The 11,847-nt window shown below is 41.4% G+C and overlaps 2 long non-coding RNA genes across 17 annotated transcripts; one reads left to right on the plus strand and one right to left on the minus strand.

Moving 5' to 3' along the window:
- The first annotated feature begins 246 nt into the window (after nt 1-246).
- LOC127335930 (uncharacterized) lies at nt 247-8,870 on the plus strand. Of its 16 annotated transcripts, none has more exons than XR_011752621.1 (12): nt 247-561; nt 667-697; nt 777-857; nt 2,234-2,282; nt 2,361-3,466; nt 4,350-4,481; nt 4,924-5,282; nt 5,389-5,469; nt 6,358-7,371; nt 7,485-8,033; nt 8,111-8,534; nt 8,657-8,870. It is a non-coding gene; the product is annotated as an uncharacterized lncRNA (long non-coding RNA). The 16 variants fall into 16 exon arrangements; XR_011752623.1 differs by having other exon boundaries at nt 6,358-6,589; nt 7,285-7,371; nt 7,485-8,534; XR_011752624.1 differs by lacking the exon at nt 7,485-8,033 and having other exon boundaries at nt 6,358-6,589; nt 7,285-7,371.
- Nucleotides 8,871-9,019: 149 nt separating this feature from the next.
- On the minus strand, nt 9,020-10,599 carry LOC127335929 (uncharacterized). The gene is made up of 3 exons (XR_011752634.1): nt 10,031-10,599; nt 9,684-9,784; nt 9,020-9,524 (listed from the first exon to the last, which is right to left on the minus strand). It is a non-coding gene; the product is annotated as an uncharacterized lncRNA (long non-coding RNA).
- Between the last annotated feature and the right edge of the window lie 1,248 nt (nt 10,600-11,847).

The following is an 11,847-nucleotide window of genomic DNA, read 5'->3' on the forward strand; positions in this document are numbered from 1 at the left end:
CAAACATACGCGCTGCAGTCCAAAGATAATATGGAGTACTCCAGAGAGAGAGAGAGAGACAAAGACCTTCAGGATGACACGGTGCAGTCGAATCTAAAGGTATAAATGATGCCCCCCATAGGGGGTCTCACAGCGATCTCACCACGTGAGCCGTCCGATCTTCCTGCCTAGCGAATCTCGTCCGTCCATTTTTTTCACCGCGGACATATAAAATGTGCGCCCCACGGTGAGAAACCCTAGCCGCCGCTCGTCTCTCCCCAATCCCGCGTCTCTCATCCTCCCCCAATCCCGTCGCTCTCCTCCTCCCCCAATCCCATCGTTCTCCTCCTCCTCCTCCTCCTCCTCCTCCTCCTCCTCCTATAGCTCTCTTCCTCCTCCTCCCTGACGCAGAACAAAGCGGAGGCGGCTTATGAAGGAGGAACGGGCAGAGGAGATGGAGCAGCAGCGGTAGGAAGTGGTGGTATGGAACCTCCATCCCCAGCCCCTCTACCTCGAGCAGCGGCCGGCTGGGCTCAGCCTCCTCCGGCCCCATCTCTCCACGGCCAGACCTGCCAATTCCAGGTGCCCACCCCTCTCTTCCTCTTATTTTCCTCTTCCCCTTTCTCCTCCACTCTCCATAGTTTCTCATCTTTTTTTGTGCAAATGTTTTTGTATCTATGCATATAGGATGTTTGAGGAAAATCCAAGCAGGCTGCAGGTACGTATTTCCTTTGTATGTTATGATGTCTACTCAATTAATAATTTATTTCTACTAAAATTTACCTTTCATTGCACAGATCGGAGGTGACACAATCCATTATGATGTTGTTGCAAACTCGGCTGCATCTCTGGAGTAATTTCTGTTGGTTGATCTGCTGGTATGCCTCTTTGCAACCTTAATATTGTGTTTTCTGTGATCTGCTGTCCCGCCATGGGTAAAACAAAATGTGCCCTTTTCTGGTTGTTTGTACCATTTAAATCACTTTCACTATTTAGATGTTCTCATGACTTGGCATGGTAAGAGGATAAGTACTTGAGGAACTCTACATATTTTTTGAGACATATCTAATCAGGATAGATGGTGAAGTGCTGCTTATAGTATGGTACATTAGGTCTTGCATCAAGAGAGAAGACTTAAAAATTACTGAAGCTTAGAAGTACTCTTGTTGTGAAGTACTATGACAAGTTCTTTTTTCTTTATTTTTTGAGACATATTAGACTATCTCCACTTGGAAAATTAAGATGAATAAAATTTGACATTGTTGGTGCCATTGCAGGCTTCCATGCCTATTTGGATTTTAGAGTCCTGGCATGTGACGATATTGGTTAGGTGATTTGCAATTGACTATTATGTATTGCATTTTGGCAAATGCTGCTTTAAGACTAAGACTATTGGCAAATGATGCTTTAACACTACCATGGTTTTAAAGGCGCCAAGGCGTCCTGAGGCGAAGGGGGGGCGCTCCGACGCTTAGGCGACGTCTAGGCGGACGCTTTGGATGCCTAGGCTCCTAAGGCGGGCGTTTTCCTAAGGCGGAAGGGGAGCGCTTGGCCGCTTAGGCGTCACTTAGGCGACGCCTTTAAAACCATGAACACTACAGACTAACGTGATCACTAATTATGTTGCATCTACCTTTATTTGCAAGAACATGTACTGACTTGCTTTTGGATATATGTACAACCCTTTTCTAGCTGTTAAGAACTACTTTGCTAATATATATAGGGAGTGGACATGTACTCACTTGCTTTTGGATCTATGTACCACCCTTTTCTAGCTGTTAGGAACTACTTTGCTAATATATATGGGGAGTGGAACTCACTTGTTTTGGAACTTTTAATTAGTAGAAGCCTTCTTTGTTGTGCAACGGCCAGAAAGCAGATTAAGTCTCTTTTCACTGTAGAAGTATTCAGTTCTAATGCTTTTATTTGTTAGTACTGCAATTGTATTGATCGTAGTTATGAATTGTACGACAAATGATATAAATGGGTAATTAACATGTGCTGTGGATCTTGATTCCTATATATCAGTGTCTAAATAGTTTTGGCACCAATGCAGGAGATCTTAAACAGACTTCGCTCGCATCAAAGCGACATTCAAAATAATTTTAACTTATCATGGCTACCTTTATTTGAACTCTGAATTTCCTGAAGAAGTTTGCAACCTTGATTTGATTTTATGCTATTTCATCAACAGTCCATTCTAATGTGTTTTCTTAAGTTTTATTTTCTTATTGTGAGGATCCCTTCTTTGCAGTGAAGTAACACAAAACCACAGAATGTTTTTTCTCCTCAGAAATTACTTGGTAAGGCATTATGCGAACCATTGTTCTCCACGTGGTGTCGAGTGCTGTCATCTGATTTTTTTTTTCTTCTTGTTGTAGTCTGCTCACATACTGGAACCAATCACAGATACTCAAGCACATGCCGCTATCTCAGTGCAGCCCCAGATAGGCCAGTATCCCAAGAAGTCTTTTGCTAAATTGATCAACTTCAACATATTCGAGACAAGATGCAATTAGGTGCTCCTTTTGCATGTACTGTCGTCAGATAGTTGCTGGAAGCTGTACATATTTTCCTAAACTCTTCAATCTGTCCATGCGTTCATGCTATCCATGACTGAGTTGCGGGGATTAGACTAGACTCTCACATGAAACCACTAAATGAAATTAGTTTCGTGGAATATGTGCAGGTATTATTTAGAGTAATATAAAAACAACAATCAGTTGTCCTGTTATAGGAATATTAAACAAGGAATCATGCCAGTTCTAGAATTTAGGTGATACCCAATTGCAGGTATGATTATTGGTACGATTGCAGCTTAATATTCCTGGTTGATGAGGTTTCTGCTCTCTACTTAATGAACTAATAGATATATTATGAAAAAAGAGCAGATCCATGATCATGTACTCTCACTCCGCTTACTATATTGAAAGCTGTTGAAACAATATTACCATGTACTGTGCTCTGCTCTGTTCTCTTGTCAGGTAACGGAGGGGGAAGAGGGAAATCCACCATATCGCTGGCTTCCTCCCAAGTTTTCAGATCACTGCTGCTATTTATGTGCATGTGTTGAATGAATATATTACATGTGTACTATTTGTATTTATCAGTTTTCCTGATTTAAGTTGCTAGATTTATCTCATTTCTTACCAGAGAGAAGCTTTTCTTAGCAAACTGAAAACTGATGCAATATAGTAACAAACTTAGATGCATAGGGCGTGTTCTTCATTTTCATGTCCAAATACATTCATCTTGATGCTTCATATGATTTACTTATGTAACTAATATTTATGAATTCTCAATGCTACACTTCTCCTAAACCCACGTTTGTTTTTGTAAAATTTGGCAGGCACTGGGTACCTAACATCTTGCTTTGCATTCATTGTTAAAACAAATGGATGAGTGGTCCATTATTCTACTGAAAGTGTCAAGAAAAGTGCAACAGCCCCACAACAGAATGATGGATCCCTCACTATTCATATTGATGGTAAGTGGATCAAGTCTCCGGTTTCAGTCCTGTACTTTTCTTCTGTGCTCCTATGATTTTAAAACCATCCAAGATGAAAATATAGACTCGCAGTTTCAGGTTTTTCAGATAAAGAAATTTAATGAAAACCGCCATATTTGTTTGGATTGTCTTATTATCCAAATTGAATTTGTTGTTAGAACATACGCTTGGTTGTTGTCTCTTCGGAGCCAAGTTATTTAGTCAGCAAGTGCTACTATTCTTGCATAGCTTATGAAAGATACTAATTATGTCATATGTGGTATTTTACTTTACTATAAGATTTAGTCAATGTAAGATGGAAATATCCAGAACTATCGATGACTGTCAAATGCACATTTAAGCTGAAACTTCTGTTTTGCGAGAAAATTGCACATATATCTACCTCTAAGACTTTTTCTGCTTCTACCAGATGTACTGATTCTGAACTTATGATCATATTTAGGTTGTTTTACTCTGCTTCAGCTAATGTTGCTATCATGTTCCACGCCTCATATTTAAGTTATAACTCTACCAAATATTTAAGAAAACTAGCTGTTTGCATTTATTTTCTTTGGGTGGCAAACACATACCAATTTCTAGACTAGATGAAGTGTTTGTTCTACTATATTGGCAAATGTTAGGCTATGCATTTGAGTTTATTTTAGTCATAATGATTTATGGACAAGCTCAGTTTCTATTCCCAGGAATAGAGGATTTGGTGTTCTCTCCGAAAGTAGGTTCATAAAAAGTACAGTTGGCATGCTATTTTTCTTGGGTTCTTGTTTGCATAGAATCAGTATCTATTGCTTATGTTGTTTTTTTCTTATTCAAGCCATATCCGAAAATCCCACTCGTATACCACGTGTTGTTGATGGTTCGCTAGGTTGTCCCACTACAGCCTGCAGGAGCATCACACCTAAGGCCAAATGCCACAAAACTTGTCTCTTGCCTACTCTTCATCCCATCTTTGCTTCCGTACGGCAGGCCATGGCGTCCGACATCTCCATCCACCTAGGCAAGTTCTCCATTGATATGTTAGTTCAATTCGTTTTCTTTCTTTATTTGGGGGTACATGGTTGTGTGGGGGAACTAAATTCTTCACACCTCTATTTCTGTAATAAAAGAACTTGTGTGCTGCAAGTATATTTTCCTTGCGGATTGTCTTAGTGTGCAATTTACCACTTACACCTCTTAGGTTGTTTAGTAAAAGATATAGTGATGCCCTTGCAGCCAAATATTTATTTCAGTAAATGATGCCTGAAACTTGTTCGATTCACTGCCACTGCTAATGGTCTACTAAAACAATTCATCCACGGGTTCTTGGTTTAGATAGTTCTAAGAATTATTTAGCCATCTCTAGATTTTAGAGTGTTCCATCGTTCTGAATTATTTAGTGTTGACTGAAGAAGGGAAAATGATTTTTTACACAAAAAAATACTAAAGCCTACTCATGACAGGGATGCAGGAAAACAATACCAGCGGAGGAGATCCCAACAACTGACGTGAAGCTGCGTGGAGGAAGGGCATGCAGATCAAGACAATCGCACCAGACCTGGTGTTCATCATCGAAGAGAAGTGGCACCCAATGTTCACCCCGGATGTCAACAGCCTGGTGGTCACACCCGGTGCACCTGGCAATACTGGATAGATATAGAATTACAGGGCGTATCTGCTCTGTGATCCAGCCATGGTCGGCGAGGTGGTCCGCGGTGAGGGCATGCTGGTGCCAATGCGATCTTCATATACTAATATACATGCAACATGCATACTCACAAAGAGAAAGATTTCATATGTGATTTGTTTATGTGCACCAAAGGTATCCCATTCACCCTTTTATTCTCTCGGTCAGTGTCAAATTTTCAATAGCTTTCAAAACTGAATAAGAGAATAAAGGTGGTGTGGTTCATGGTTTTTTGTTTCAGGTGATAGAAGCAGTGACAGACCCTCTAGCGGAGGCCATCTCGCGATGGTGCTGCACGAGCACAAATTCTAGCATAGAATAGGTATTTATTTACTTATAGCTTTAGACAATGTAAGCAGATCATGTGATAGATGTCATTGATTTTATAGCTCATGACTAAACCCGAGTATCTTTTTGAGGAATAACGTGTCGCTTGCTTCCCAACCCAATGTTATTTAAATTCAGTATAAATTGCACTTGGAGCGGTTAGGAGCTTGTGTGATTCATGGTGGAGATGATATAGAATGCTCTTCAGCATTTTATATATATATACAATATATATGGTAAACATGTTCCAGGAACAAACATCTCTTACGTCAATCACTTGAGCTGCTTCGTTAAACTAACATAAGAGGAAGGATTATGTTTGCTTCATTACTTTCCAGTCTCTTGTGATAATGCTGAGAAGTCGTTTGGAAGCCAGGTTTTCATTTCATTTGTAGCATTTTAAAATGAATACATGTATTCATTTCATTTACATTGTAATTCCAGAAATAGACACTTGTTTGGTTGCCACAGGAATTGTAAATGACAGTAGAATTCAGTATTGAATTTGTTTGATTGCCATAGGAATTGTGAATGACAGGTTTCAGCTCGGAATTGTGAGTACACATGGCATCATTTTGCTGGATTTCCCAAATGAAATGATGGCCCAATTCTGTGGCAACCAAACAGCCCACCTATGGAATTTTAAAATGAATTCCAGGATTCCAGGCTCAAATGATGGATACCAAACGACCTCTGAATTTTTTCTCTTATAATTGAGGCACATGCCACCCATTTTAATTAGTCAATGATTTATGTGCATGGTTACAGTGGTATGTTTTCATAGAATATAGTATAGTTTCTATTTGACTGGTTGACAGTTTCAGTCCGATAACTTGATGTTTTTAGCAATTTATAATCCATATTTTCCTATTATATACTCCAGGTGCTGATTCAATCAACCAGTTTATGATGCCTTTGTATATTTAGCTCATTATTTGCTTGAGCTCAGCCTACTCTATGCCATTTTCATCGTGCGCAACGCCTCATAGGTTATGAATCCAAATGAATGATTTCATTTGGTTTGTGGTGCATGCCAATTGTGTATGATCTAGAAATTAATGGAATAGTAAGATCTTGGTGATGGCTTTTCAATCCATCAGTGTATGCAACATTAGGTATGTCCCTTCGATTTCGCTATGCTTGATCATCATCGGGTTAGGACAGTTTTTGTGTGAGTGATTCTTATGCAGTTCATCTTTATGTTGCCATGCTCTTTACTCTTACTTGGTGTATGCAATACAATGCAATGTATAATAGAATATTTCAGGAGATTAGTGTTGTTCTGTACTATCACTTGATGGTCTTGCAGCTCCTTACCATGCCAATGTCAATATGTGCTTTGGTGATGAGTTACTCTCTATCTCTACATCTTATTTCAGTTCGATCCTAAGTAAGCTCAGCGGAAAACGTGATGGTGGGATACTTTCTCCGCATTACTACAGATTGAGTTTGTTCATTTATTTAACTTACGAGTGGAATCACTCCTGAATTGTTGACTGTTACCCTGGTGACTGCCATTTTTCCTGTTGAACATATTGCACATTAGTTCTCCTCTTGTGAGTGTCCTTTTTTTCCTTTGAGCATGTTGCAATATTGGTTCAACTCTTTCATCTGCAGAGTCTCATATTTTATGGCCATAATTCCTTTGGGTGCAACATAGGGTGGTATTAGCCTTATTCTTTTGTGACACAAAAATAGTGACATATGTTTCCATACAGATATGTATATAATTTTGTTTTGAAATGGTGCAATATACTACTCGAGAGAAAGGTTTCGGTTACAATCATTACTGACAAGTTCCAACACGCAGGGAGGAACTATGGTCTGTACCAATTTTTTAAACCTGAAGGCAGCTAGCAAAGAAACTAGACGTTGGATATCAGTGATAACACTTCAGGTCAGGGAGTGATCTCTTTCCATCGAGATGCCTTTTTAAATTATAGCTGCACAGTCACTTTCGATGATTAGGCCTGAATCAACAGCGTTTAAATTTTCTTTAATACCTTCCAGACAAGCAATAGCTTCAGCCATTTCTGCACTATCACACTTCGGAATAGTTCCCCAGGCAGAGGTTTCACATGTCCCATATGGTCACGAACCACGGCACCCCATGAGCCATAATTTGCATGTTTTACAAAACTGACATCGACATTCAGGCGTACCCATCCAGATCAGGTGGTTTCCATCTTAATTTGCCTTGCTGATCTTTTCTTTCTGGTTGGATCTCCTTGATCTGAAACATAATTTTTTCCCTTTTGTGTCCTCTGCATTTAGGTTTCCATCTTAATCTGTATATAGGTTTTTGGTCTCACACACTCCCATCTTGTGCCTTTTATTATTCCTGTTAGACCACTTGCTCTGTTAGGATTTTTTCTGTTTATAGTATGACTTTTGACATTTTGCTCATATGTTTTTACGCACTTTTCAGCCTACGTGGTGTTTATTTAAACTAAGTTCTTCTACGCACTTTATGGGACTAAGAAATAATTCAGTTGTAGCGTCGTCATTTCTGAGCATGGACTGTAAGAACATGCCCCGGATGTTGTGTTTTCTACTTAGGTGCTTATGCGGAGAGTCTTATAAATTACCCATTAGTGTGCGCAAAATAAGGGTTGATTATGTGAAGTTCATTGCAGGAACAAGACTATAGTCAGGGAGCTAATTTCAGATGTCTACAGATGAAAGTAGTCAGAGCTGGCTGATTTATCTAAATGAAGTTCAGATTTAGTAGTTCAAGAAAAAAGAACATACCAGCTGGTAGCGTGTCAGCTCATTTCACCTACCATTGTCATACTGTGGCCACTTACAACAGACCAGTCGATTGAGCTCTTGTCCGGCAGAATGTAAATATATGACTCAATTTGACGCCAACTTTCCTTATTTAATTGGCAAAGAAGAATTCAGATATCATTATGTCTGAGGAACCAAACATGAGATTCCAATTCATACAATTCTTGTTTGATTGATAAAAAGAAATTTAGAATTGGCTAGCCAGATAAGAATCGCATCAATTTCAGTATAATGAGAACAAGGCCTTATGCGGCAAGCTCTTGCAGCTAGGTCAATGTTTGCGTCTTTGATCTAACCGTTTTTCTACTAATTTTCACTGTTTAGTGGCCTATCGGTATGTCTAATCATTACTTATAAGCTAAAGTTGTGACTCTTTTGCTGTGAACTTTCAGGTACTGTAAACTTAGTTGCCTTGGATCTTCTGAAAACGAGAAAAAGATGATGGCGGAGCTAGCCAAGGTGGCGAAGAAGAACACCAACAACCCGATGGACGTGTAGTTGTTCTTCATGACCGTTGGCTCGAAGTGACCAACGACCTCATTAACTATTGCAACGTTGGTCTTCCTCAGCTCCGCCTTACAAGTGCCCAATGCAAATCTTTCTTTACTGACTTGTCTCTCACATGCTTATGTTCTATCCCTTTTCACTACAATAAAAATGTCCGACTGAAACTATGTAACTAGGAAACAAATAATTGAGTCTTACATTCACCGAGATTAAAAAATAATCCAGTTTACATCATAATAATAAAATATATTGCTTCCACTAACTAAGAGTACGAGATCAGGAGTTATGAAGATTTTTATCTTAATTGATTCCAGTAAACCTAAGAATAATGCAGCTATTTTTATCACCCTTATATAAAATGAATATTGTCACGAACTTTACGGGATCGTGCGCCAAGGCGCACATCTAAATCTAGTAAGGCAAGGGCAGCAGGTCGTAGTGGACACCAGCAGCAGCAGCTCAGCGAATCACATCTCTATGCCTACAACGACGCCAGCTCCAACATCACATGCTTGGGCGCAGCCGCCATCTGCCCTGCCACGTGAAACGAGACCAAATTAACTTGCTGTGCCTGATAAAAGTTTCAGCTACAAATGTACACAAGAACATAATCCTAGGTGCACAAAAGAGGCATCAAAACAGGAACATGACCCTTCACGATGACAGCGGTTGACAGAGCAGAATAAGGTGCTCCTTGACCAGAGAGCGTGCAGCTCTTGCCCACCAATCTGTCCGAGACATCCCCTTCTCCGTCTTCTCAAGAAAAAAATCAATAGCAAATGGAATAAGTGAACTTTGAAGCATACTAAATTTAACTAGCAACTAAAGCTAGCTCCTGCCATGCTAAAGCTAGAACACTAATGGCTGACATCCTCCTATCTAAAACAAAATTTTGATCATTGTTTCACATACCTAAGGTTTCGGCAAGTATTGAACATTTCAGTTCAGCGACTTCAGTCAAGTAATTGGGTGCAGACAAGGACAGCTCTCTAACACCATAGCAACTCGATATCCTTTACAAACCAGAACGTGGGATTAAAAGGTGATCACAAATCAGATTACTTTTCTGTACTGGCAACAGTTTGGATACCAAAAAATTGCCATAGACGAAGTCTGAACCAATCCCAATCACCACGCCAAGAGTGGCATGGCACACAACAATGAATGCATGGTTTCTCAAATGCTAGCATATTTGACATGATATAAAAAACAATCAGATTTTTTGCAAGAATACACAGGGAGGAGGAGAGGGGCCTCACCGGCAGCAGCTTGAGCTGGAGATGGTTGGCATCAGCAACACGGAGTTGAGGCCGGCAGCAGGAGCTCGGGAACGTGGTCGCCGGCAGCAGCTACGAGCTGCAGCTCGTGTAGGCAGGGGTGCAGTCCTAGGCGCCGGCGAGCTCCACCGCGGCGCTGCCATCCATCGAGGCTGGTTCGTCGGGGAGGAACCGCGGAGGGGCTTGGGTGGAAGAGGCCGGCGGCGAAGAGGGAGGACGGGCAGCGGGCCGCGGCCCGGGCGACAGCGGAAACCTGGCCGCCGGCGAGGAGGGCACCGGAGCTGCGGCTCGATCTGGATCGGGTCGTGCGCAGCGGGTGAGGGAGAGAGGGCCTGGCTGAGGTGTTGGCAGGAGTTGAGAGGCAATACGTAGGCGGGGGACGGGCTGGCTAGGTAGATCTGGGGGAGAAGGGCGGTGGTTGGTGCAGTGCGGTGCGGTGCTGGTGGCGGTGGGCGGCGGCGGCGGTGGTGGGTTTCTGGACTTGGGTTGGGACCGGGGACCTTGGGGGAAGACTAGCGTCACGGGTGTCGTCTCCAGTAAGGAAGCTTGGGCGTCGATCGCTGGCGAATTTGCATAGGCGCCGGGGGTATATTTGGCCTAGATGGTTCATACGAGCCCACATTACCCCCGGCATCCTCGAACTGGGTTTGCCAGCGTTAAGACCCGCTACCCCTGGCATTATTGGGCTGAATTCGCCGGCGGTAAGGCTAGGTCGGATGGAGGTCCCGCGGCCCATTATATCGCCGGCATCTTCAAATCAAACTCGCCGGCGGTAACGCATGTACCCCCGGCATCTTCCTTTCAACCTCGCCGGCGGTAGGGTTAGGCCACCCTGGAAAGCTTTACCGCCGGCATCTTCAAATCGAACTCGCCGGCGGTAAGGAGTGCGGCTATAAGCCTTTTCCTAGTAGTGGGACCTCACGCATGGAAACCACACGTAAGTGACAGACCTGTTGATGTAATAACTCGGGTGATCATTATACTGTATTAGTACAAAGTTTCCTATGGATTCAAGGGTAGGAAAGCCAAGTTAACTTATTTACATGACATTATTTTTTCCATGAAGCCAAGTTAACTCATCTATCAATTGGTACATTCTGGTTATATTCGAAATTTTACTTGAAACTTGTTGTTCATGCCATTTTACTACTCGCCTAACACTTTTTCGCGCGTGAAGGGAGGGGGTGGGCATGATGCTACCCTGAATTTTTGTGACCCCCAAAAACTAGCAAATACGAGAGAGGCATCCAAAGAAACACACTCGTCCCCTACCCCCCCCCCCCCCAATTTGAAATCCAGCCAAAGGTGGATCAAAAAAGGCAATCGAAAAGCATGGATTGTTCATCTTTTTCTATATAGTTAGGGTTAGGGTTTATGGTTTATAGAGATGCACATATTTTCATTTCACATTTGTGATGTACAATATTACATAGGTAAGATTCCAAGCATGACCTTTGTTAGAATAACCTTTAACGTGTTCTCTTACCTTTAGATTCAAATGGGCATAAACATTCAGAAAAAATCAAAAAAAAAAATGAAAAACCAAAGCACATAGTCTTCTTATGTCATATAGTAAGAATTGAAGTTGATAAACAAGGTCTAGACATATTCAAACCAGTCAAATCATGTATCTACACCTAACCCTAAACTTTATCTTATGAAGTCAAGCATGAAGAGAAATAGTTTTGGGTTTCAAACATGGAAATTTCAAAAACCTCTCAAAAGCTTCATTTTAGAGTGACTAAGAAGGATACAGGCTTACCTTTTCATTTTCATGTTTTAAACTTGTTTAAATCCTG

This window comes from Lolium perenne, chromosome 2, assembly GCF_019359855.2.
Source record: "Lolium perenne isolate Kyuss_39 chromosome 2, Kyuss_2.0, whole genome shotgun sequence".
Classification (NCBI taxonomy): domain Eukaryota; kingdom Viridiplantae; phylum Streptophyta; class Magnoliopsida; order Poales; family Poaceae; genus Lolium; species Lolium perenne.